At 41.4% G+C, this 27,396-nt stretch overlaps 1 protein-coding gene across 5 annotated transcripts in view; it reads left to right on the plus strand.

Annotated features, from left to right (window-relative positions):
* The first annotated feature begins 2,137 nt into the window (after positions 1 to 2,137).
* The window catches only part of PNPLA8 (patatin like phospholipase domain containing 8), a 365,367-nt gene continuing 340,108 nt past the window's right edge, over positions 2,138 to 27,396 (plus strand). For 3 of the 5 annotated variants that reach the window (XM_044087420.1, XM_044087423.1, XM_044087424.1), the window contains exon 1: positions 2,201 to 2,350. The gene's annotated coding sequence lies outside the window, so the exon portion shown is untranslated. The other 2 variants (XM_044087422.1, XM_044087421.1) reach the window with 2 other exon arrangements.

The following is a 27,396-nucleotide window of genomic DNA, read 5'->3' on the forward strand; positions in this document are numbered from 1 at the left end:
AACAAATAACATTAAAAAACAGTACACATAAATCAAACATGCCTGATTTCAGATAAATAAACCATATGAAAGAATCACCAACAGCATAATGTGAGCTAACAACTCAGAATGCAATGGCTTAAATGAATAAAGTCTGTCATAGGTTTTAACAGGAAGTTATACTTTTGAGGTGTGGACAAGTACTTATGAGTTCTTGAGCTCTTTTTTTGAGATTATAACTATTCATACAGACCTCTCAAATTACACGATAAAACCTATTAGCTATTATCATCTAATGTACTGCTAGGTATATAGTTAGTACCATAAAAATCACATTGGAATAAGCTAATGCTGCAGCTCTCTTTAACTTGAAAAGTAATATTCTCAGTTTTGTCAGATTTTTAGGTAAACATTTCTTTGCTAACTTTAGCTTCTCAACACATCTTATTTTGGAATTCTTAAATAATGCAGTATGTATTTTCTTTGCAGCACTCCTGTTCAAAATTTGTTTGAAAACAATGAGTAACACGATGAAGTCTACCTGAAAATAACTGCAATACTGTACAATACTACCTTGTGCATAGGTATTAAAATAAAATACATTGTTGATGGGCCTGATTTTTCAAAAGTTCTTATCGTTTAACAAGTTTTTATAAGCCTATTGCATACATTCTTGTAGACAACCGGAAATCTTTTGACCTCTGTAAGGCATAATAAATTGGTTGTGACTACACTCTGCTGGCTAAAGGTAACTAAACGTTTCAGCCAATGGAGTATATACAGGTCTGCAAAATAATGCTAAATTATAGTGGAAAATAAAGATATTGGAAAGTGTAAATACTATACAGATTCCAGAATAGTTTTTTTTTTCCTTGAGGGAGGGGGTGACAGCTGAAAAAAAGCAATAGGACTCAGGAGAAGCTTTTTATACCTACTAAAAAATGAACTTGTACAACATGAAAATGCTATGATTTGAGACTATGTAGACGTTTGTGATGCTCACCTGGCTTTTGTCTGTTATTGAAGCTGAAAGGGTGGTAATCAGTTGAAGTGGAAATTATAGGAAAGCCACAAGAAATTAAATGGACTTTGTGGTTCTCTGATGTGACTTTCCCTTAATCCTTTAGACAACATGGATACTGTGATTTATCAGAAAGTACCACAAAGTATATTGGCACCAGATGATACACAGCATTGAGGTAAGACCTGTTTGCTTCTGTTCAATGCGGCAATGACAAACATTCTACTAGTTAAATTAGTTTACTGCACCATTAGCTTTAAAAATTCAGCAAGCTGAATCGGCCGGCTGTGTTGGTCAGTGTTGCTGTTTTATTAATGTCTCAATTTGGATAAAATGAAGACCGGATCACTCCCACACTATCCCCAATCTGCCTTTAAGGCTAATTGTATCTGCCTGCAAAGCTAATCTTAATGATTGGATAGGTAGTCACAGTTTTACACCAAGGCGATATACAGCCTGTTCAATTTGGAAGGTGAGCACTACTAAGTGCTTGAAAATGGTGACAAGAACTTGTGTGTCTACTTAGGTTCATAGGATGATACTTGGCTATTGGCCCATAACATGTATGTGACTGAACATGTTATGGTTCCAGTGATCACTTACCTGATTATGTCTATGGCCGTCTAAAACAATGCCTTTAACAACATATACATAGTTTGATTACAGTCTGCAAATCTCAAAACAGTAACTGAATAGTTTCGGGCTGAGCAGCTGAAAATGTTAGACATAAAAAGAGTGTGGGGGCAACCACCTGAGTGATGTGACCAGACAGCAATAAGCATTTGTGAGTGCAAAATGGAATTCATTGACTGCTACACGAAGCAATTCATAGTCTTAGAAAATCTCTCTGTTCGTCACTTCTTCTCTGACAAATTACATTTGGCACTGTAAAGTATTTTTCCGGGAAAAAGTGGAAAAGTACGGTCTACAAAAGTAACACTACTCCTACCACTTAAACAGAAATTGTTACTGCATAAAGCTACATATAAGGAAAAAATGCATCAACAGAGAATCCTGACCTGCGTCCTAGCAGGGTCTGTACTAAAGACAAAGAACTCCATTTCCCAGAAACATTAAAAGGTGGTTTGACGAGTAAGAAACGTGGGCTAACAAACAAAATCCAATCACAAAATAAGCGTCATCCACAAAGTGGCCAATCAGCATAACTTCCTAACTAAGATGGCGTCATCAACAGTGAGTTGTCACTAACAATGGCAGGACTTTATATTTTCAAGTTTGTAATTTTTCCTGCAGCGACTCTTGTTACCATTTTACAAGGTGACAAAAAGTCTAATGACCCTGAGTGGGGATATCGGCTTCTTGTTAGATAGGCAGGCCTGCCATAGCAGGGTAAGGATGCAGTGACTAAAGTCTTGTGTGCAAAATGCTGTCCTGTAACGGTGTGTGGATGGATGTTGATGGTTTCATTGAGTCTCTGGAGCGGCGGTGTAGTTTAGGTTTAACTATACTCTTGTAAACATTCCCATCTTATACATCTTCGGTGTTTTAGCCGCTGTTCACTGCTCTTCAGTTTTTAACCTACCAGTTAAGCGTGTAAAATAGATTGTCCCTAGGCAGGCATGAACGTAGTCACCCACCCTACTCACAACAAATGACATTTTGTGGATAGCCTGCCCTCTTACGTTTGCACAATTTTGAGCACTGGAAGAAATACTGTATGGATTTCTGGACATCATCTTGTGCTTCCTGAATTGGTGCCACTCCCCTGGCGACTTCTCATCGCTAAATGCGTGATACTGTAATGATGATTTGTGACTCGACTCCACCCCTTCTCCACCCTGAACTCACAGGTATGGCATCAGCATCAATCCTCTTCTTTCCGTATTGTACATGGGATCGGTCTGTCACATCAACAGTGACCGTCATCAACTAGATCCAGTGCTTACATGGGTAGTGACCGAGCAGCCCACCTGCGGCACAGGTACAGTAATACTTAGTGATTTTAACTTTTTTAACTGAAGCGTGTTGTTGAAACACAGATCTGGACCGTCCCAGAGTCAGCTTCACATTTTTGCCTTGCACTTCGTATTTTCGTGAGTTTCTGGTAATCACCAAGAATTGCCCCGGACAGTAATGCTAACACTGAATGTCGTACTTTTTCTTCAGAAAATGGATTTTGATTCTAAACATGATATTCTGTTAGTATTCTTCTTGAATTAGTAATATTTAAACATAGTCCCTACATTTTTGTTTTGCCTTTGCCTCATTTATTATTATTATTATTATTATTTCGCTTTGTTTCTCACTCTCGGGCAAAGAAGTTGAAAGCTGTGTGTGGAACAAGACCGTATCTGTAACTTTATGCAGGCAGAATAACAAATTAAACAGAACTTTCCATTTATTATATCAATAATGCAAATGAACACTTTAAAAGGTATGTCTGTATCATAGTCCTGTCTTTTTGATGAGGCGCTCCATCCCCACAAATTTCTATGCCCAATGGGGGAAATCATCAGTTCCTAGTTTGAGTATTTGTGTGCAGTCATGATGCACAACTGTGCAAACAATATTTGCAAAAGAATGGCATAATGTTCACCAGAACTATAAGTGGAATAAAATAAGCCTAGTTTAAAAATTTGATTCTTGGATGATAATAGTCATTTCATCCAGCAAATTCATGTGTAAGCAGTACTTTCCATGAGCATCATAATCATCATCTTCTTTCGGCTTTTCCCGTTAGGGGTCGCCGTAGCGGATCACCTGTTTCCATTTCTTCCTGTCCTCTGCATCTTGCTCTGTCACACCAACCACCTGCATGTCCCCTCTTACCACATCCATAAACCTTATCTTAGGCCTTCCTCTTTTCTTGTTACCTGGTAGCTTCATCCTTAGCATCTTTTTCCCAATATACTCAGCATCCCTCCTCAGCACATGTCCAAACCAACGTAATCTTGCCTCTCTGGCTTTGTCTCCAAACCTTCCAACCTGGGCTGACCCTCTAATATACTTATTCCTAATCCTGTCCAACCTCGTCACACCCAGTGCAAATCTTAACATCTTTAACTCTGCCACATCCAGCTCAAACTCCTGCCTGTACTTTCCATGAGCACTGTTGTTATATAGTTCCCCTAGATATGTTAAACTGTGTGATACAGTTGTGTTTTACTCATAATTCGTACTGTGCTTTTTAACATTACTTTCTTTATGCCTTACAGTTGCACCTTGCATGCTTTCAGTAAGTCATACAACTGTAGGCACAACAATGTTTATGTAAGATTCACATGAATCAGGATGTGAGTTCGCAAAAGTAAAAAATCCCAAATGGATGACTACTTACTGTCGGGTCTGTACTAGATAATCGAACTTTCAAAAGTTCAGTGGTCATATGGTCGACACCATATAATCAAACTTTTAAAAGTTCGAATATCTAATAAAAAAAATAAACTACACAAATAACCTACCTGAATGTTGCCCCCCTGCACCCCCCCCATACCCCCTGCTCTTTAAATATACCAACTCTGAGATTGCACTACAGTGCAGAAAAGAGAACTCTTTCCATTCCGTGCTGTATGGAGATCTCCGTTAAAACTTTGAACTTTTAAAAATTCAATTATATGGTGTCGACCATTTGACACTTGAACTTTCACCATTAAGTGAGATAGAGACCAGTAAATTCCATACACATAATTAATCTCGAACATTAACATTATATTTACACCTTGATGTGTTTGCTGTCACAGACTGTCATGCTGATTGAAATGTAGCATTTCTTTGTGTACTTGTTTTGACCACATATGACTCTTGTTATAACTTTGAGAGATTAATGCTGGTGAAAAGATTGGAACACAGCAAAACTTACCAGAATTTGAGACAGAGTATGCCATCTGAGATAATTCCCTGTTTTGCTCCATTTGATTGCGTTGCTTGAAAAAGAGTTGTACCTTGCTAACCATGGACCTGCAGTCGTCGTGTATTTTTCTTTTCACATTGTTTAGGATCTTCCCAGCTTGACTGGGCAGCTTTTCAAACACAGTCAGAAGCGGCCTTAGGTCATCTGGTACCCTAGGCAAAAGGGTTTGACAGTGCCCCCCCCCACCACACCACTTGGTACACCCATTCTGGTCTACTTACAGCAAATAAATGCTGGAAAAGTGCCCGTGCTAGAGTGGGGCCGTAGACGGCCTATGCCTAAGGCCAGCTATGAACACAGTAATGATCCGTTTCTTACCGCATCTTACCTGATATTACCGGTTCTGTCACATGTTATTTTTAAAGGAGGTGGTCTCCTCTTTCTAGTCGAACAACAACATCTGGTAAATAAATTAGTTCAGGTGATGGGTTTAACAATTATGTGACATCCTAGTCTATCTTTATTTATTTATTTTCCCCCGTCATCTTTTCATCTGGAGGTTCAGAGGTGCACTATAATTTTTATTTTGCCTGATGTGGTATCATACTGTCACAGTGTCTAAGCACCCCTTGATAGGTAAGAAACATTTCTCCACCTGCAACAGTGAGACACTGTTGGCTGTTTACCCAGATGTTCGTCGTCTCCCATTGCTGCAGTCCTGACTAATGGGTACTCCGCTGCCCTCCATCGGCCCGAATACCAAAGGGCTAGATATGGCGTCGGTCATGGCGCTCGAGACTGACGTGGTGTCAGTATAAATGCGCATGACCGACACCATAACTTCAGTCTTTCTTGCCGCATGGTCCTGAGCAGAAGCAGAATTTGCAAGTGCTGTTCGGCGTTCTGGAATTGTCGGTTTTCGAGTTTCAGACCGGAGACCAAGTTGGGCTAAGTACCCCATTGGGGACATTTTATTTTTTGTCTTTTTCTTGTCTCAGTATTGTCGGATGTCAGAAAAAGTTAATAACTGTATTTCTTGTGGGAAACAGATTCCTCATAGGGATTACCATTCACTCTGCATTCCTTGTTTAGGGCCTGAGCACGGCGTTGTTGGGTGTCGCTTTTGTGCTACTTTTAATAAGCGTACTATTAAACGTCGGTTGGACTGTGCTAGGCTGGTGTTTGGTAAACGTTGTAATTACAACATGCCGTCGGATTCTCCGACGACTGGCTCTTCTAAGAAGCGCAAAGAAAAGTCTTTGCGGTCCAAGCAGGATGAGGCGTCCGCTCCGGACGTCAGTCCTGTAGAACCACTGGCTGCTTCAGTGGCTCTTTCTGACAGTGTGCCTGAGTGTCAAGGGGAGCCTTTGTTACTACAGGGGGTGGCTTCTCCTTTGTTAGGCCAGGTTGAGGGTGCTCCTCTGTTGTCTGTGGCTCCCTCCCCTCGTAGGGTGGTTAAGCCTCCTCCTCTCTAGGCAGAGGCCATTCTAAGTCTAAATCTGCCCCTGGTGCTTTTTCCCCAGGGTCCAGCTCCTAGGAAGCACATGTTGAAGATGGCTGAGGATTTGATTACTTTAATTAGGGTACCATGCCTCCCCCTCAGAAGAGGCCCAGGGTAGAGACAGAGTTGGAGGGTTTGGTTCAGTCTTCCATTGAGTCAGATTCCTCTGTGGAAGACCTTCGGGATTTCCCTCCCTATTCTGATTCGGAAGCTGAGGATGCTTCTCCTCTGCGCCCCTCCAGAAGATTTTTCTTTCTCTGAAACTTTGCATTCCATGAGGAACATTTCAAATGGGAGGGCCAGGATTATTCTGATTCTCGTAAAAGGCTGAGAGAATTTTTGTTTTGCCTCAGCACAGGCCCTTGGCTATTCCTCCTGTACTGGATGTAGTTCAGGATGTTTTTTTCTGAGGCTGCCCTTAACCCAGATTCTCTGCCTCCTGCCCCTGTTAAACCAGATAGATACTACAGGGTTCGAAGCTCACAAGTACTTGTTTAAGAGCCCTAGAGCTGATCCTGAAACTATTTCTCAAGGCCCCAAGGGCGTTAAGGCCTCTGTGGTTAAGAATCCAGTTCCTCTGGACAAAGATGCTAGGGCCCTGGATAGGTGGGGTAAAAAACTGTATACCTCTTCTACTTTGGCTATGAGGGCTTTGAATTGTCAGTTTCATATGCTCAAGTATCAGAATTTTTTGTTAAGTCAATTGTAATGTAAAGTGGATGCTTTAGCTGAAGGTATTGACTGTAAGGAGCTTCAGGATTTAGTGCATGCTTCAGACCAGGTTGGGAAGCATTCTCTGCAGTGTGGTTTTGATGCTTTACAAGCTTCTTCCAGGGTGTCTGCTACTAGTTCTGTTGTTCGCAGGCATGCCTGGCTTAAAGGTCAGTCCTTGTCGGAGCATGTTAAAGCTCGTATTATGGATGCTCCTTTGCAGTCTGATGTTCTTTTTGGCCCTCCTGTGGAATTAGTTTTGAAAAAAATGGAGGAAAAAGCTAAATCTATGCAGACAGTTAAGGAATTTTTACAGGTTCAGCCTCCTAAGTTCAATAGGAATTGGCCTGCTAAGGGATGGTCTTTTCCCTCTTCGGATTGTCATTCTAGAGGCAAGTCGAGGCATGGTAGAGGTAGGGCTTCCTTTCAGGGCCCTGTTACTTCTAGGTCTTTCAGTTCCTCTACCCCTTCTGCTGGGGAGGGCAAGGGTCAGTCCTTTCGAAGCAGACCCAATGACCTGTGTCTTCGGCTGCCGGACTCTGCTTTGCTGGCAGCTCCTCTGGGCGGAAAACTGGGACTTTTCAACGGGAATTGGCATTTGGTTACCCAGGACAAATGGGTATTGGACATTGTAACTCGAGGCTACAAATTTTATTTTCACACTTTCCGCCTTTCAACGGTATGCGGATGTGCCTCATCAGCAAAATTGGAAGCACAGGCACAGGTTTCTTCTCTGCTCCAGTTGGGAGCAATACAGGAAGTTCCTTCTGCGAAAGGGGCACAGGGTTTTATTCCGTCTTTTCTTAGTGCCAAAGAAGGGCAATACTTGGAGGCCCATTCTGGATTTATCCATTCTAAACACCTTTCTAGAAATTCCAAAATTCAAGATGTTAACACTGCAACAGCTGTTGCCTATGCTGGGCAGGGATCACTGGATGGTGACTTTGGATCTCAAGGAGGCCTATCTCCACATTCCTATCAGGCCCAGTTGCAGGAAATTCCTGAGGTTTCGGACTGGGAATTTGCATTATCAGTTCTCTGCATTGCCCTTTGGCTTGTCTACTGCGCCCAGGGTATTCACGAAAGTCCTGGCTCCAGTAATAGCTTTTCTCAGACTACGGGGAATTCAGATTTATCCTTATCTGGACGATTGTTTGATACTGGCTCAAGACAAGCACGAACTACTTCGACATCTGCAGTGTGTGATGACAGTTTTCAGATGCCTGGGGTATTCTGTGAACGAAATAAAGTCCAGTCTAGTACCCTCACGAGATGTGTTTTCTGGGTGTGAGTCTGAATACAGCGACTCAGATGGCATTTCTTACCCCGGACAAACAAAGAAATCTTCACCAGTACTTCCTACAGCTATCAGTCCTGTCCAGGCTGACTGCAAGGACAGTCCTTCAAGCCTTGGGGTTCATGGCATCTTGCATTCTAGTACTTCCCAATGCCAAACTGCATATGAGGAAGCTACAATGGTATCTCAAAAGCGTTTGGACTCAACACAGCCACGATTTGGACACTGTCATTCGGATTCTTCCTTGCATCCAGAAGGAATTTGTGTGGTGGGCTCAGGAATGTCACCTAAACAAGGGACTCTCTGTGACCCAACCAGAGGCAAGTCAGATATTAACGACAGACCCCTCGGAGTCAGCCTGGGGTGCTCATTTCAAAGGAAAATGGATTCAAGACCTTTGGCCCCCGGAGTTGCTTCACTTGCATATCAATATGAAGGAGATGCTGGCAGTTCAATTTGCCTTAAAAGCATTCAAGGATCTGCTTCGCCCGGGACTAGTGTTGATTCGAACAGACAACACAACTGTCATGTGGTACATCAACAAGCAGGGGGGAACTCATTCTTACCCTCTTTGCAGACAAGCAATGCTGTTATGGGAAACTGCTTTGGATCTGCACATCACTCTTCGAGCACAGTTTCTGCCAGGGGAACAAAATTCGTTAGCAGATGTTCTGAGCAGACAAATGGTGGATCCTCACGAATGGAAGTTGGATCCTCAGGTGTTTCGTCAGTTGACCATGGCTTGGGGAACTCCAGACATAGATCTGTTCGCTTCTCCTCTGAATTTCCAACTACCTCTGTTTTGCACGAGGCTGTTTCATCCGAAAGCCTGGAAAATAGATGCACTATCCTTCAGTTGGAGCAACCTTCACGTGTATGCCTTTCCTCCTCTGCCTCTTCTTCCAAAAGTCCTGTTGAAAGTCAGGAGGGACAAACCGTGCATGATCCTTATAGCACCGGATTGGCCTCGTCAGCATTGGTACCCTCTGTTGAGGAGTTTAATTCAGGGGGCCCCTTGGCCATTACCACGGATTCCTCACTTATTGTCTCAAGAAAACAATCATTTTCTCAATGTCAGGGTGCGATCCCTACACCTGACAGCCTGGCACATTCAGTTTTAGAGAATGAGGGCCTTCAGCTCCCTCAACAAGTTTTGGATGTTCTTTTGGAAGCCAGGCGTCCTAGTACTCGAAAAGTTTATGCTGATAAATGGAAGAGATTTTTTCTTTGGAGTTCAGCTAAAGGCTTTGATGTCACATTGCCTGATTTGAGTTGTACATTGCAATATTTGACTATGTTATTGGACAAGGGTTTGTCTTTCTCTTCTATTAAAGTGCATGCTGCAGCTATTTCTGCTCACTATGATGGTGACCCTCCTTTATTTTCACATCCATTGCTTAAACAGTTTCTTAGAGGGGCAAAGAATATAAGACCCCCACGGAGGGCTCCTACTCCTACTTGGGATCTTAATTTTGTTTTGGAGAGGCTGACTCTGCCTCCTTTTGAACCTGCAGCTACGGCTGACTTGAAGTTGTTGTCTTGGAAGACTGCTTTTTTGTTGGCTGTTACTTCTGCTAGAAGGGTATCTGCATTACAGGCTCTCATGGCAGTGGAACCTTTTCTGATTTTTCACAGGGACAGAGTTTCCTTGCGTACTAATCCTACTTTTCTGCCTAAAGTGGTTTCTAATGTGGCATTGAACCAGTCTATACATTTGCCTACTTTTTATGCTAACCCCCAAACTGTAGGGGAAAAAGTTTTGCATTCTTTGGATGTACATAGGCAGTTACGATATTATTTGTTCAGAACCAAAGAGTTCAGAAGTTCTCATCAGTTGTTTGTTTCGTTTGCTGTGACTTCCCGTGGAAAAGCTGTCTCGAAACAAACTATTTCCAAGTGGATTGGCCATTGTATTGCTTTTTGTTATTCTCATCATGGTGAAGAGGTTCCAGTTGGGATCAGGCCTCATTCTACTAGGGCTACGGCCACATCTACTGCTTTTTTAAGAGGGGTAGCTACTAAAGACATTCTAGAGGCAGCTACCTGGAGTTCTGTACATACCTTTACAAAGCATTATCATTTGCCTCTTTATTCTAAGTCTAGGGCTGGGTTTGCCACTGCAGTCTTACAGGGCATGTCTGCAGCTCCTCAGGATATTTAGTTGTCCGACCTCCCTTTTTGTTTTTTCCGTTGCTCTGGGATTCTACCCATTAGTCAGGACTGCAGCAATGGGAGACAACGAACATAGTACAGTTTTGTACCTACCATAAATGTAGATGTTCGAGGATCTCCATTGCTGCAGTCCAATTTTCCCTCCCTCCTTCCCCCTTTTTCTTTTTAGATTGGGGTTTTTGGGTGGTGTTTTTTTTTTTGCATTCTGACATCTGAGGCAAGAAAGACTAAAGTTATGGTGTCAGTCATGCGCATTTATACTGACACCACGTCAGTCTCGAGCGCCATGACCGACGCCATATCTAGCCCTTTGGTATTCGGGCCGATGGAGGGCAGCGGAGTACCCATTAGTCAGGACTGCAGCAATGGAGATCCTCGAACATCTACATTTATGGTAGGTACAAAACTGTACTTTCTTCTTGGCTGGATCTTCCAGCACCAAAGATTGCTCCTCAGACCTACGCTGGCCATCTTCCATCTGTACCATGGAGCTGACTTGGTTTGTATAGGATTTTGGTTGCTCTGGTGTTGTTGTTAATGTCAATTTTTATTATTTATTAGGATTATAAGACAAATCAATAAACTTAAGTATTTGTGTGGTTATGCAGCTTTGACTGATATTGCAGTCATACTTTTGTGACCGTTTACTATTAGCAATGCATTAGTTTGACATTTGTTTACTAGCAGGTTACATTTAGAAGTCGGGCAGATCAACTGCTTATTTCCCATTTGTCTTATTTATATAGTTGATCTGTATTTTTTGTCTTGTAACTGAAAGTTGATTTATTGCTTTTTTAGAAATAAAATATAACCTTTATGTAGCTGGCTGATGGGAGCTGATACAGAAAAGCAGATGGAGAACCATAGGAACAAATTAGGAACAATTGTCTTGAGAAATTGTGAGGGCTGTTAGTTTGCAAGATGACATATTGCTGTCTTCTGGAGTCCTGGTTTAAGGAAAGTGTGAGGTAGTCTCCATGTAAGTTGAGTTTGAAGGGAAAACGAGGCTGGAAACTGTCCTTCAAGTTGGGTGCTGGAAATATCCAGTTTAGGTTGAAGGAGTGATCTTATATTGTTTGTAGAGTTACAAAAACTGGCATGTATTGTCAGCACTGCTGCATTGCACCAGAAATGCTGAAGGTATATGGGTTAAACAAAAAGAGTGGAGTGTGAAACAGTTTCTGAAAATGGACTTGCATTGTATGAGAGCATGTATTTAAACAGAACCCATATTGAAGGGAACTTGTGTTTTCTGTTCTTCCTCATTCTGCAAGAATGCATCTTTTTTGTTTAATTTGTTGAAGTAAACATTGTTTAAAAGTGCAGGCTGGTGTCTAGATAATGTGCCCAGAACTGTAAAATAGGACTACATTGGTGGATTGTAGTGGGCAGAAAAAAGTTCTGTACAAATGGTTTCTTTCTGATGCTACCTGAAAATTGCTCTCCCTGAGTTTCCTTTTTCCCCACCAAAAGAGAAATGTCATTTCTTTGAAATGTGCCTTGCATAAGTTTTTCTTCCATAACTAGAAAGTGAAAGCTCTGCTAATTGCTTAAAAGTCCAGAAAATGGAAGTAACCTAGACTGTGTTTGTTGAATAGCTGTGTTGTGTTTACTGATAAACTTTTTCTAACCGTGAGTACACTGTTTCCGTCTGAGAATTCATTATGGGAAGGCTGTTCTTGCATCTTTATGGGTTACCTAAAGAAAGAGTTACCATGGACTGTGAAAATCCTACCCTTTGTGTACTTTTATATAGTGAATGTCTTTTTGGTGGTCTGAACGGTTATTTAAAAGAAATTTGGCTGCGGTGTATTTTCATCTGATGCCAAAGCCCTGGGTCTAGGAATATGAGAACATCTTGAATCCCTAATGCACAGAAGTGCAGCAACTGAATAACATCTGTGACTCCTGCAGAATAAATAAGCTGTCCATCTCATTGGGTGTACAAAAACAGGGGCCTCTTAGAGAAACTCTGCAAGGAAGACAATATGGAGGCTTACATGGTTGACTTTGAAGGTTGCTTAGCCGAAGAACAGTGGGCCTAAGCTGAGTGGACCATGATGCTATCATCACATATGACTAGGGATTACTGATGGTCTTTACTGTGTTAGATGATGCAAATGCCCAGAATTTAAGGAAAGAAATGAAACAGAAAATATTGGCAACAGCTGGAGGCTTACCTGAAGCTCAGTGTCTTTTAACTTTTATACCTGGACATTTAAAACAGAGAGACCATTATGTTCATTAATTGTTGACTTGGTCTGACCCCATGGTGCAGAGGGATAAAGACCTTACTCCAGATGACCTGTGTTAGATTAGCAGCGTAGGTGCCGCACAACAGAGATCTCCATCCTGTCTTACTCATTCTTAGGAGATAAATCAAATATTATTCAGACATTCTGTAAAAATGGAGCATATTCCAGTTGATCCAGCTAACTGAATCAGTGTGGAGACCGCACTGAACTGGAATATTTGAACTGACCAGCATCATTGATTTTACAACACTAAGATGACAAACAGCTGTGTGGGATAAGAGACTGCAATGAGTCATTCGTTATTCTAATTAAAATGTTGTAATGACCAGGGATATCCTTTACAAATAAGCTGGTTGTACATATTTTGCAGACACTTCTTCTGCATGACTATATAGACACACACACACACACACACACACACACACACACACAGACAGACACATACACGTATACCTACACATTTATTATATGAGTGCGGAAGAGGAAGGAATCATTATTTTACATTGAATCTAAAATGGTCGAAAACAAAAGCAACCTCCTGTGTTTATGAATGCAATATTTAAAATCTGTCCCTATTTTTGGGCCCTTTCCCCCATTTTGTCAGGATTTGTCCAGATTTCTTTCACTAAGAAATTGAGAGGTATGCTGTCTATTAGCCTTTGTTTATTGTGGGTGGGAGTCTGACTTAGCAAAGCTCTCTTATAGTGGTGGCCCGAGGAGAAAAGCTCCAGCAGTGAATACAAGTGCAGTTTAACAATAATGTTGAATACAATTGTACATAAAAGTAAATAAAACAATCACAGATTAATTAACATAAAAATTTTGCATGAGAGGATTTAAAATAAGGAATACAGAATACAGTTAAAAGACAGTTATGCATATTAAAAGAGAGGTATGCATATGACATGAGCAGTATCCATCTGTTGTGTTAACAACCGAGGTAACAAACTATTTTAATTAGTATTTTTGGTGGCAAGATTTAAGAAGAGTGTGACGGTAGGAAGGAGGAAGAAGTTATTAAAGGCTACGAGAGTAGAGTTATGCGGAGGTGTGAGGTGAAGGACATAGGGCTAAGAGAATGTTTGTAAAGAAATACTTATGGAAATCGTGGGGTCATTTGTGTATGACTTTGGGTGAAGTAGAGAGAAAATCTAGTCAAGAGGTTTAGAGACAAAGTGAGAGCCCACCCAGGTGGAGACTCACAATGACAAATCCAGCTACTGAGAAGGTGGTGGTTTAGTTGTGACTTGAATTGGCGAGGGTACATTGTTTCCAGTATAAACAATGGAAGGGAGTTACAGAGTTTGGCTACTTGGGAGGCATAAGAGGACATCCCTGTTAGAGAGATAGAGCGATAGAGATAGAGAGATATGGTAGAGGGGAAGTTTATCAGAATATCTAAGGGTTTGGGTAGGGAATTACCCATGAAATGAGTGAAAATAGTGATGGGCACTTTTTTGGGGGGGAAGAGTAGTATTTTATGAGCTTGTTTTAGTTGATAGAGCTTAAGGAGATAAGGGAGTTTGAGCCATTTAACGCTCTGAGAGCCTTTACTGATAGGTGCATGCAGGTAAGTTAAAACAGATTTGGCTATTTTATTAATAGGCTTGTTCTAGTGTAGAGAGTTAGAAGGTTTGAAGGTTGGTGAAAGTGGAGGCAACATAGAGGAGAGTTGGCAGAAGTAAACTGGTTCCAATATGTTTTCTGGTGGATTCTGTGGTTTAGGTTTGGTTTGGTAGAGCAAGCCAAATTTTTGATTATTATTTATTTATTTTTATTTGTTTGATATTGAGATCAGATTTCATGTTTTGGTTTATGCCTAGTCCTAACAATTTGCTGTGATTAAGTTATTCAATGGATTTCCCATTTGAAGAGGTGTGGGTAAAGGTGGTTACAGAATTTTAGTGGGCTTTGGAAGTGAACAGTATTGGTTTAGTTTTCTTTGGGTTAAGAACGATGTTGCAGTTATTGAGCCAGTATTCCTCAGAAGAAAAGGATTGTTGAAGGTAGTGATTGAAATTCATGCATGCATGGAGTTGTCTGCACATCGAGTAATGGTAGATTTGATAAAAATGTTGAAAAGGATAAGACCTAATATGGAACATTGTGGAACTCCTGCAGGAGCAGCAAGAAAAGCTAGGGTAGAATGTGACCAGTTAACACTTTGAATTCTGCTGGAGAGGTAGGAGTCGAACCATGGGACAGAAGAATTAGCGATATCTTGATGTGAACGTTTTTAAAGAAGTTTATGATGAGAGACTGTGTCAAAAGCCATAGAAAGAGCAAGATAAACTGCCAATACCTAAGAGATGTTATTTCTATGCATGTGGACTGGATGCAGAAAGGATAGAAGATTGTGTCAGTACTGTGAGAAGGACAAAAGCTATGCTATGATGGTAAATGCAGAAAGTACACAGTGGCGCACTTAGGGGGTTATACATTTCCAGGACCTTGGATAATGGAGAGAGGATAGTGACAGGCCTAAAGTTATTTATTTCCGTAGAAGAGACACCTTTGTGGAGAGGAAGGATGTAGGAGTGTTTCCAGCACTAGTAGAAGTGACATTCTTGTACAGATCTATTTCTGAGGGTAGATACAGAGTAGGCGATGACATCCGCTACAGTTTTAATGTACTCTGGTGGGAGATGGTCAGGGACTAGAATATATGGATATATACATAGTTTGGAGGTAGGAATAAGGTGAGTGAAGTAGTGATTTTGGGAAGTGTTAAGCTGGTGGATGTTCAGTTGAATAGGAGTACGGGTTAGGGTTAGTCAAACAGGTGCCCGAATGGATGAAGCATGTGAGTACAGGTCAGGGTTAGTCAAACAGGTGCCCGAGTGGATGAAGCATGTGAGTACAGGTCAGGGTTAGTCAAACAGCTGCCCGAGTGGATGAAGCATGTGAGTACAGGTCAGGGTTAGTCATACAGCTGCCCGAGTGGATGAAGCATGTGAGTACAGGTCAGGGTTAGTCAAACAGGTGCCCGAGTGGATGAAGCATGTGAGTACAGGTCAGGGTTATTCAAAGAGGTGGCTGAGTGGATGAAGTATAGGAGTACAGGTCAGGGTTAGTCAAACAGGTGCCCGAATGGATGAAGCATGTGAGTACAGGTCAGGGTTAGTCAAACAGGTGCCCGAAGCATGTGAGTACAGGTCAGGGTTAGTCATACAGCTGCCCGAGTGGATGAAGCATGTGAGTACAGGTCAGGGTTAGTCAAACAGGTGCCCGAGTGGATGAAGCATGTGAGTACAGGTCAGGGTTATTCAAAGAGGTGGCTGAGTGGATGAAGTATAGGAGTACAGGTCAGGGTTAGTCAAACAGGTGCCCGAATGGATGAAGCATGTGAGTACAGGTCAGGGTTAGTCAAACAGGTGCCCGAGTGGATGAAGCATGTGAGTACAGGTCAGGGTTAGTCAAACAGCTGCCCGAGTGGATGAAGCATGTGAATACAGGTCAGGGTTAGTCAAACAGGTGCCCGAGTGGATGAAGCATGTGAGTACAGGTCAGGGTTAGTCAAACAGGTGGCTGAGTGGATGAAGCATGTGAGTACAGGTCAGGGTTATTCAAAGAGGTGGCTGAGTGGATGAAGTATAGGAGTACAGGTCAGGGTTATTCAAAGAGGTGGCTGAGTGGATGAAGCATGTGAGTACAGGTCAGGGTTAGTCAAACAGCTGCCCGAGTGGATGAAGCATGTGAGTACAGGTCAGGGTTAGTCAAACAGCTGCCCGAGTGGATGAAGCATGTGAGTACAGGTCAGGGTTAGTCAAAGAGGTGGCTGAGTGGATGAAGTATAGGAGTACAGGTCAGGGTTATTCAAAGAGGTGGCTGAGTGGATGAAGTATAGGAGTACAGGTCAGAGTTTGGCACAGAGGTGGTCGAGTGGATGAAGTATAGGAGTACGGGTCAGGGTTAGATAAAGTGATGGCTGATTGGATAAAGTATAGGAGTACGGGTCAGGGTTAGATAAAATGATAGCCGAGTGGATTAAGTATAGGAGTACGGAGTGGCAGAGTGGATGAAATGGGAGTTGAATTGACAGGCAGTATGGTAGTTCGTTGATTAGGATGTGGGTTGGTATGGGATGGTGTGCCTGGTTTAAGGAGTTGAGATAGATCAGACCAGAATTTTGTGGGTGAGCTAGAATGGACATTTTAGTGGTTAGTGAAATAAATTTGCTTGTCTTGACTTGGGTTTTAGTGGCATTTCTAAGGTTTGTACAGAAAAGATAGATTTTTCGTTTTCCATGAAATCCAGGTTGAATCATGCTGTTTCAGAAGTTGTTTGGTGGAGGGAGACGAGTCAGGGCAGGTTGGATTTGAGTATTTTCCAACTGATTGGGGCTAGTGCATTTAAAATATTTAGAAAAGAGTGCTTGAAATGTAATACAGCATCACTGGGAGCAATTTCTTTTTAGAAATTTCCAGTTGTATACGCATATGGTTTCACATAATTTTTCTCTGTTGAACTTTAAGTAGTTTCTTACAGAGTTGAATTTTATAGATTTAGGTGTTAAAAAGCAGCAGTGAATGACAACAATGGCGTGGTGGTCATTTAGACAATCAGACAAAATGTTTAATAGGGTAATATCATTGGGGTTGTTCTGTGATGGTTTTTGTGCTGGAATATTTGTTGTGTGGTACTGGTTTTTATGACTAACGTATAAAGTTTGCAGAAAATAGTAGAGATATTTGGTATAACAGGTAAGGAGTATAGGTTGCAGGTGACCTAGTTAATGTTTGTGTTTCATAATATGATGGTTATATTAGGAATTTTTGAGGAAGTCCAAGAAAGAACATCCTCAGTGACTGGAATGTTGCTAGTCTAATTGGATGGTATGTAGAAGGCAATAATGAAACCGTTTCTGTGGCTGTGGAGTTGAAGGACTGATAATAGCACTTCAGAGTTATTAAACTGTGTGGTTACTAGGAAGAAAGTCAGGATTCGAAAGTGCTTTGGAAACTGAATAGCCATGCCACCCGCCCACTTAGATGGCAGATCAAAGGATGTTGCAGCCTAGGGGTAATAGTTCTTCGTTAGAGGTGGATGGTTTTAACCAGGCTTCTGTTAATATGAGAATGCCTGGAGAAGTTTGAACCGTCCAGGCATGTATTGGTGAGAATTTGTTATATATGCTACAAATATTGAGACCTAGTAGTTTAAAGATTGTGGATATAAATGGGAAGGGACGTGTGGGATTAATTGGGGTGATGGGGTTAGGGTATGCACTGTTTGAGGAGCAGAATTGGGGTGAGTATCACCACTTGTTAGAAGTAGAAGGGAGTTTTGAACTGAGGAGGAATTGTTTTTGTACGGATGTGCAGGTGGAAGTGGGGGTGATACGTTTGCTTTTTAAGTGTCTGGGATGAACAAAGTCATGAAAAGAGAAGGGTTGCAGCAGTTTAGAGGTATTAATTGTGTGGGCGTGGTGTCTGCGGTAGGAAAATGAGAGTAATGAGGTGGGCTGATGCAGTGTTACTGCATGATGGGGAAATGGCACAAATATTTGGGTTAAGCATAGATAAATGGGTACAAGGAAGAACTTGTTGCTGAGATGGACTTGCTACTGAGGGTAAAGGATGTTTGGGGTTAGAATAATAGAGAGTTAACTGTATGGAGGAGTAGGTTTGGTAAAAAGGAAGAGAAAGTATGTGAAGGAGATGTAAATGTAGGGTGTTAGTGGTACTTATCTGATAGTAGCACAGTGGAAACCTGGTATAGGAATGGGTTTGCTGGTGTGAGTAGGCTTACAGTCTTAGAGGGACAGTTTGGTGCAAACAAAGAGTGGGAGTGTGCTACAGGTGAGACTGAGGGTAAAAGTAGGTAGTATGTGTAGTTAGTGAGATGAACTCCTTTTTGGGAGAGTGGAGAGAGGAAGTTATGTATGTGCTGGTAAAGTGAGAATTAACTTTAAGGGGTTGTGGTCGGTAGCAGGAGAGAGGGTGGAGAATAGAGTATAGAATTAATGGTGCAGAAGATGGCTGTGGGACTGTGGGTGGAAGGCTAGAAAAGCAGACTAGAGACTCGCATACATCTTAGCATGGTTTAATCTGTACATGCACATATATACAGTTAGTGTCCCAAAGCCATAGCTGGCCTTAGGCATAGGCCAACTAGGCGGCTACTTAGGGCGCCACTCTAGTAGGGGTGCTTTTCCAGTATTTATTTGGTGTAGGTAGACCAGGATGGGGGCCCCAGATGGTGTGGTGGGGGAGCTGTAGAGCCCTTTTGCCTAGGGCATCAGTTGACCTAAGGCCGCTCCTGCCCAAAGCAATCCTAGAATAGTATTAAGTTGACCAAATTTAGTAACAGTTGCAAAATAAAAATAGAGCAAATTTACAGTGTTTAGCTGTGATATAGCACAGCAAATGCATATCAGGTGCATTAAGCAGCAGCAAGGTATGTGTTGCTTGTTATAGTATACAGGAAGCAGCAGGGATTGGGGTTCCCCCAGCCTAGGACAGTTCATACTTTTAAACAAATAACACTAGCCTAGTTATTTAAGCAGCAGGACATGCCTAGTTAGTCTTTGTTTAGGGAAGTAGCTGTTCTCCTTTCCTTTGCTGATTGGGGTGGGGGCTACAGAAGTTTTCAGGCATTGGGAAACCAGTATGCCCTTTGCTCAAGTGAAAACAGGTGTGGTCCTACAGAAAAGACAGAAAAGAGGATGAGAGTTCTAGAATATTTATAGGACCTACAGGAGGAGGAGAAGCTTGCTGAAAATACAGGGATAGAAGAAGAAGGAGGAAAAAAGGGGCAGTATAAGTACTCACTACCTGGAGAGGTACAAAACATCACAGTAATTAAAGGCATAACAGTAGTACCATAGAACAGCGTGCTTTAGCCATTTCAAGCAGTTGAAGTGTCTGCTGGTATTACCTACATATATTTGAGCAGTACCATTACAGAACTTTTTGATTACATAGCGACAACATCGAAATCTAATTTGCTACAACAGAAATGAGCTCTGTAAGTGTCATACTGTTGCAGGGGTACATCACATAATTTCTGGCATGATTAGAAAACTAGGTATGTAATCTTAACAAATAAGAGCCAGTGCATTGCTCTACTCAGAAAAATAGGCTGCCAAATCCAATGCAGTTGAGTGAATAAATAACTGCTAATACAAATACTCTTACTAAGCTGTGGGGCAGGCAGCTAAGATGCTGCTTGTTGTAGACAGAGAAGAAAAGGGGATAATGTAAGACGGTATTAACGTTTAAGCTGCACTGATGTAAATGAGAGGCAAGACTGGACTGAGTGGGGCTATCTGAGACAGTATAGAGACTGATTTCTACTATGGGGGTCTAAGTCGAATGATGACTAAATACAGAGAGATGTCACATTACAGATGGGGTGGTGAGAAGTGAATCCAAAAGCGTACAGTTTAAATAGAGAGAGACGGGCATTAGTGTGGTATTAAGTCGATCAGATTCAGTAAGAGTTAAAAAAAAAGCTAAAACTGGAGCAACTTTGCATTGTTTAACCGTGACAGTAAAGGTGGGTTAAACTAGATGCAATATTGGCTCCTTTAAGCAGTAGCCAAGAAAAGGTGTGCACTGCTTGTTACATTGTACAAGAAGCAGCAGGAAATGGGGTTCCAACAGTCTAAGGTTGGTAACACTGCTAAACAAATTATAGTAGCTTAATATCTCACTAGTATCACTCATCACTCTTTCTCTGTCTCTTCCTCTATTCTGTGTGTTGGTGTGTGTGTGTGTGTGTGTGTGTGTGTGTGTGTGTGTGTGTGTGTGTGTGTGTGTGTGTGTGTGTATATATATATATATATATATATATATATATCTATATCTATATATATCTATATAACACACACACGCACACGAGTCTACTTTAGTAGACCGAAATCCCACTTACCCGACTTTTAAAGTGAGATGAGAGGACAAAGCTGCAAATCCATAATACTGACAGCCCGGAACACCAATATTTCACTCCGGGTAAGTAACCGCTTGGCCAGCATGGTGAATTTTGCCCCTTACCCTCTCAGTAGTGCGATCTCAGAGTTGGTATATTTAGTTGGGGGGGTGTGGGGGGCAAAGCCCCCCTAATAAGTGAGTTTAGGTTGCTTCAGTTTTAGTTTGTTTTTCAGGTTGGCCAAGCGGTTACTTACCTGGAGTTGAAAGTTGGTGTTCCGGGCAATCAGTCTTCTGAGTTGTCAGCTTTGTCGTCTCACTTATGAAAGTTGGGTAAGTGGGATTTCAGAATGTTGCCAGAAAAATTAGTTGTGCTCTGCAGTATCTCAGTACAATGGGGATTGGGGAATTTGCCCTTTCTCACTACGGTGCAGTCTTGGTGTAGATATATATATATATAATTTGCAAGGGGTGTGGGGATGCTTGTGTTTTTTTTGTTTTGTTTTTTTTGATAGGCTATAGGCTGCTGATCAACCAGTTCGATCAGCTGCCTATTGATGTATTGAATTTTCAGTGGACGGTCAGGCATCCATGTGTGAATGTATGTGTGTGAATGTATGTATGTGTGTGAATGTGTGTGTGTGTGTGTGTGTGTGTTTGTGTGTGTATATATATTCACACACATATATGTATGGTTATACACATACATGCACAGCATTACATTGCTTTCCTGGTGTACATAAATCAATAAATCTGAAACATGAGTAGCCCATAGCTGTTGGGTATTTGTCAAATTGTGTGAAGTGTTAAATTTGTAGTGTTTTAAATGCTTTATATTAAAAACTGTATTTACCAGTTCATCTGCCTCATAGCTAGTTAAAATTCTTTTTCAGTTACGTGTTAATCCAATGTGTAAATGATTGCAGAAGTGCTTCAGATGCTACTAAAAAACAACACATCCATGATTACTGAAATTAGGTCAGACCAGCAGAAGATAAGGCAGAAGACATACTGTAGCATTTAGGGCCAGATTCCGGAAGAGTTGCTCGCCGTGTAAGTGTACCCTGATTCCGAAAGACTTGCTTTCTGTATAATGACTTACTTCAGTGTAAGTTCTGTCTGTAAACAGGCATACTTAGGGGACCAGATTCCAAAACACTTTTGATTTAAATGATCACTTACACTTAGAGCAAATCTTTTGTAATCAGGCTCTTGGTCTAGTGTAATACAGACTGCCTGGAGGAGTGACTGCCCTTCAAAAGAGGAAGTAGCCAAGAGACTACTTTAATAAAAGGTTCAGAGTAGGATTGGTGGACACCAAGTCCTGTCATTATTGTAATGCTAATTTATCAACTGAATGAGCCAACAACAGACAGAATGCCTCCTGTAGAAGTTGGCCTTGTCATTAAAAAAAAAAAATTTAGCCATGGCACTGTTTTTACTACCTCTCCCACAGAAAGTGTTTTAGCATGATAACCAGAGCAAGTGATTCAAGAGTGGATATTGGTAGATTGGGTTGAGCTGTCAGCCAGATGAACAAATTGGCATATTTGAGTTGCTAGAAGAGTCAGCTAGTCTGCTTATTGATGTCAGAGATACCGACTGTGACCAGTGATACTGTTAACCACTCCCTAGTTTAAGGATTGCCAACTTCTGTCCTTATATTATTCACAGAGAAGCACCTGTTTGCCTGTCCAAATAGCTTTCCTCCACTGCTTTGCAGAGTGAATGAATTGGACATTTTCCACCTTATCTGTGATCCGTGCATGATGCCTCCAGTTAAAGTGATGGGATGCATTGAACAGAAGCTGTAAATCTGATTAATGCATTTTTGCTCTTCCATGTTTAGCATAGGTGGTTGAAGAAAGATGGCTCCTGTTTGCGGTTTGCTTGACAAGGATTTGTCTGCTGTACAAGTGTGTGACGTCTTGGGCATATCATTGCATTACTGTGTCGTTAATTGTGCCACTAAGCATTTGGAAAAGTTTTTCTTCCATTTTTATGGCATGCAAACCGTTCTTTAAATAACTTAATGCCTGACATTCTTGTCACTAGTGCGTTGACAAAATATGTCATTAGTAGTTGGTAACCTTTAAAAATGTCCATAAATATGTTTGGAACAAACACTCCTTTCCTGTTCCTCTTAGGTTCACTTCAGAAAGACTAGTAACCTAACACTGAATTTATTAAGTGTGTGATATGTGGACTGATTAAAAGCCCTATCACTGTATTCAGTTTCCTACTGATTACTGACAGGTGATCTATGCCTGACCTACAAGGCAGTGTATGACCCATCGCTGATGAAGATGTTGCATATTCACAAGACTTAACTGCACAAGGGATACCCACTCCAAGGATCTAAACCTGATCACTGACACAAATAGATCATGCTGGAGAGAGAGACTGTGTGCCACAGAGATTACCCCTCCTCTGGAATAGGATTTCTGTTCAAATGAATCAGAACCATACTCAGACCATCTTCCAAGTGCAGTCTGGGCCAATGGATGAGAAGTCAAAATTCACTCCTGGGGTGGCGCCCATGTCCTTTATGGACAAAGGCATATATTAAATTGTCAAAAAACATGCTTGCTGACCCTTGCTATCTTTCCCTTAAGGATAGGAAATAGGGTAAAATCTGGGTAAAACTGCGTAGGCTTGTAAGGCCTCTTGAGCTGTTAGCCTAGTAATCTTCTGTGAACGTATGAGTGAATTCTTTACTTTTGTACTTTCCTTGTTATCCTTTTAGTTTAGAAGTAAGTTATACAGACTGGTCAGCATAGGTCTGTATATGCTATTTATTGTCTTCCTGTTTCTTTGTACTATTCCATCTTGCTACATTTATGATAGTGTGCTCAAAGTATTATATGTGCGTATGTATATATTTGTGTACTAGGCATGCATTTTGGGCTTTACTGGATATTTAGATGATATGCTGCTGTTACGACAGACTGTATTTCAAGTGCTTTAGGTGCTTTGTTTTGTGCACTGAATTGTTAGCTACGTCTTTTCCTTTGTTGTAGGTAAGGCTACCTTATGACCTTTGCAGCAGACCCCAACTAGAGCACTAAGGTGCTACAGAAGTTGGTGATACAGTGTTAAGAGAATGAGGGTTACTAGTGTTGTCGTGGCTACTCACTAAGAGACATGTTGCTGCACATATGGTGGTGGACACTGCTGTAGTCTATCGTGACAATGTACAGTTCATTACATGGACTATTGGAGTACAGTATGAGGACATAAGTGATTGTGGTACTGGCAGATAGTGTATGCAGTTAAATATGTGCTATATCTGGATATGATGCCATATCACTTTAGCTTGACGCCTCATGCATCTGACACTGTGCATGATGTCATGGCTGCTGGTGATTGTGGTACTGGCAGATAGTGTATGTAGTTAAATATATGCTATATGTGGATATGATGCCATATTACTTTAGCTTGATGCCTCATGCATCTGAAACTGCATGATGACATGGCTGACGCCTCATGCATCTGACGCTGTGCATGATGACATGGCTGACGCCTCATGCATCTGACGCTGTGCATGATGACATGGCTGACGCCTCATGCATCTGACGCTGTGCATGATGACATGGCTGACGCCTCATGCATCTTACGCTGTGCATGATGACATGGCTGACGCCTCATGCATCTGATGCTGTGCATGATGACATGGCTGACACCTCATGCATCTGACGCTGTGCATGATGATGTGGCTGCTGATACTGCAGAAGGTTGGATGTTGGGCATCTCATGCTTGTTTTAGGGACACACAAAACTTGGATGTTGACAGCACTGGCAGTTTTATATGAAGGTGTGTCACTGAGAACTCAGAACCATCATAGAGTCTTACAGGTTTGCACCCACAATGCCCTGTACCAGACCCATGGTGCCTGTGTTGATGACAGCACATAACTTACTTAAGTAGCTTTGACCAGTGCCTTTCTGCAGAATGCACCAGTGATGCACTGAACCACAAAACAGCTCCTTCAGTGTACGGAGTATACATAACTTGGTATGTTTATTGTACCTGAGTTTGTTAACCAGGGTAGAGCACTGATCACAACTGACCAATATCAGTCTCAGTCCAGGAAGGGAATTACAGAAAATGAATGTGCTTTGATTAAAGCAGCAACACAGGAAAATGGTGTGTGTGATGAATGCATTGCTTTTGTAGTATGGATGAGATATTTAGTACTCTTTTAGACCATGCTACTGTCATGGCTTATGCCACCTGTAACTTGGCACTAATTTAACAGTATCAGGGGCATACTGTGGTTAAGGATGCTTCTATGTGTGCGCTGTGGTATTTCATGAAGGCAGGGTGTCTCTCTATACTAACCAATCCTTCTTCCTCAGGGTTTCCAGCTTAACCCTTCTAAATCAGACTATTTAACTTTGTCTTTTTCCAAATTATTTTAATCGTGGTGAGCATTTCTTTCTCACTGTTGATATTTGAGACCACTTTTGCTGCATTCTAACAAACAGATTGTTAAAAAAGGATTTCTAGCTCTTTGTTCAATCCTTCTTCCTCAGGGTTTCCAGCTTAACCCTTCTAAATCAGACTATTTAACTTTGTCGTTTTCCAAATTATTTTAATCGAGGTGAGCATTTCTTTCTCACTGTTGATATTTGAGACCACTTTTGCTGCATTCTAACAAACAAATTGTTAAAAAAGGATTTCTAGCTGTTTGTTTCCGTTACTAGTGATGTGCCTTAGCTGCTGACTGAATTTAGTTCTGCCGCATTAAATATGGCAACAGCCTCTCCTGCCTCTGACAACCCACTCTGCTGGAGAAGTGGCCATGTCTTGCATATTTTTTGTAGCGCATGTTGTTTTTAGATGTGTACATATTGGCTTCCTGGTGTACATTTCATACCTTCTCTAAATACCTTTAAGCTTGACTTCATATTCATGTCCAGCAATTTCTTCTTTTCAATGGTACTTAGCCATTTTAAGATGTAGGGTTGGTCCCAACCTTCCAGAAGGTCTTTATTGTTTACAGCTCTGTGCTGTCAGTTCTACAGTGAGAACATTGTAAGTCAGATACAGACGTTGTGTGAGTACATGCTGTAATGTTAGATTTCCTTCTTGTTTGTGTGAGTACATGCTGTAATGTTAGATTTCCTTCTTGTTTGTGTGAGTACATGCTGTAATGTTAGATTTCCTTCTTGTTTGTGTGAGTACATGCTGTAATGTTAGATTTCCTTCTTGTTTGTGTGAGTACATGCTGTAATGTTAGATTTCCTTCTTGTTTGTGTGAGTACATGCTGTAATGTTAGATTTCCTTCTTGTTTGTGTGAGTACATGCTGTAATGTTAGATTTCCTTCTTGTTTGTGTGAGTACATGCTGTAATGTTAGATTTCCTTCTTGTTTGTGTGAGTACATGCTGTAATGTTAGATTTCCTTCTTGTTTCTTTGGCAGGTGGCCCTTTCTCCTTTAGTGGTCTCGGTGCTTTTTTCTGTCCTTTTTTAGGTCTTTTAGGAGTGTTCACGGAATGTGGTAGAGTAGAGTAGGAGAGATCTAACCATGTCCACTCTAATCAGGAGGGCCTGATTTGGCTGGTGTATGATTTCTTTTTTTTTTCTCTGAGAGTTTTATCCATTGAATTGGTATAGGTACAGCATCTAGGTCCAAGGAAGTCCTTGTTCCACTGTATTCGGCATCAGACCTGTCATTGAGTACACTACCCCCTTTGGTATGCACCTAACCAGGCATATCCAACAGTTGGAACATCCACAGATGATCCCTCACTAAAAGAAACAGTAATATTTCCTGTGCAGGCTGCTTCAAGGCTCTGTTTCTTTACTGTGTCGCCTACAGGCTGTGGAGGGTAGAGCTATACCTGGCATACAGGGCATTTTCAGACTTCACTTTGATAGACTTGCTGCATATCCACAAAATAGGCAGCACCAGAATTACCCATTCTAAAGACTTAAACCTTGCCTGTGATATAAATAGGTCCTGCTAGAGGGACAGATATATGTATCCCAAAGACTACCTTGTCTCTGGAACAAGTTCCCCATCCATGTGAAGCAGAGTTCTTTCCTAACCCAATTCAAGTGTAACTTGGACAGTTGGATGGGGAACAGGAAATTCATCCGTGGTTTAGCACCTATATCTCTAATGGACACAGGCAACCTGTAAGTAGTTAATCTCCCAGGCCCCTGCCTGTAAATGTTTCATATCCCAACCCCCTGATTACACTTATCAAGGGTACCAGAACTTGTCAGGCATTTGGGATGCATGGCTAGGCTTAAAAAGGCCCTTTTGGTTATTAGCCTGGTAAACACCTGTAGCTCTGGGTGATGTCACTTCTAGCATTCCTGCCACTGGAACATAGTGTCATCTCTCTAGCTTTCTGTGGTGAGTACCTGTTACTGCTTTTCATGAGTTAGTCTGAGTTACCGTATGTTTATGAACTGTAAACATGTTGTGTGGACCTTCTCTGAGTGTAAGTTTTCTGGGGTTTAGTGCTAGGTGTTCGTGTATTCACCTTGTTTGTGACTGTTGTACCAAATTATTGTATAATAATTAAAGTTACTGTCAGATATCTTGCACTGCTGCATGTGTTTGTAGTTCTGAGAGTTACTCTACATAGAAAAGCATTTTCAAATTCTGTGTTAAATTAAATCACCATAATTCACCCAGATTTTTTCTAGTACAGCAATCTTGTTTGCAGAAGATCTGTCTTCTACTTTTTTGTGTGTTCTGCAATGCAGGTCAGATCGCATTATTGGCAAGAAATGTTGTAATCAAATGTTTTCATTGTTTG

Source organism: Protopterus annectens, chromosome 11.part0 (genome assembly GCF_019279795.1).
Source record: "Protopterus annectens isolate FY-2018-M chromosome 11.part0, PAN1.0, whole genome shotgun sequence".
NCBI classification, from domain to species: domain Eukaryota; kingdom Metazoa; phylum Chordata; order Ceratodontiformes; family Protopteridae; genus Protopterus; species Protopterus annectens.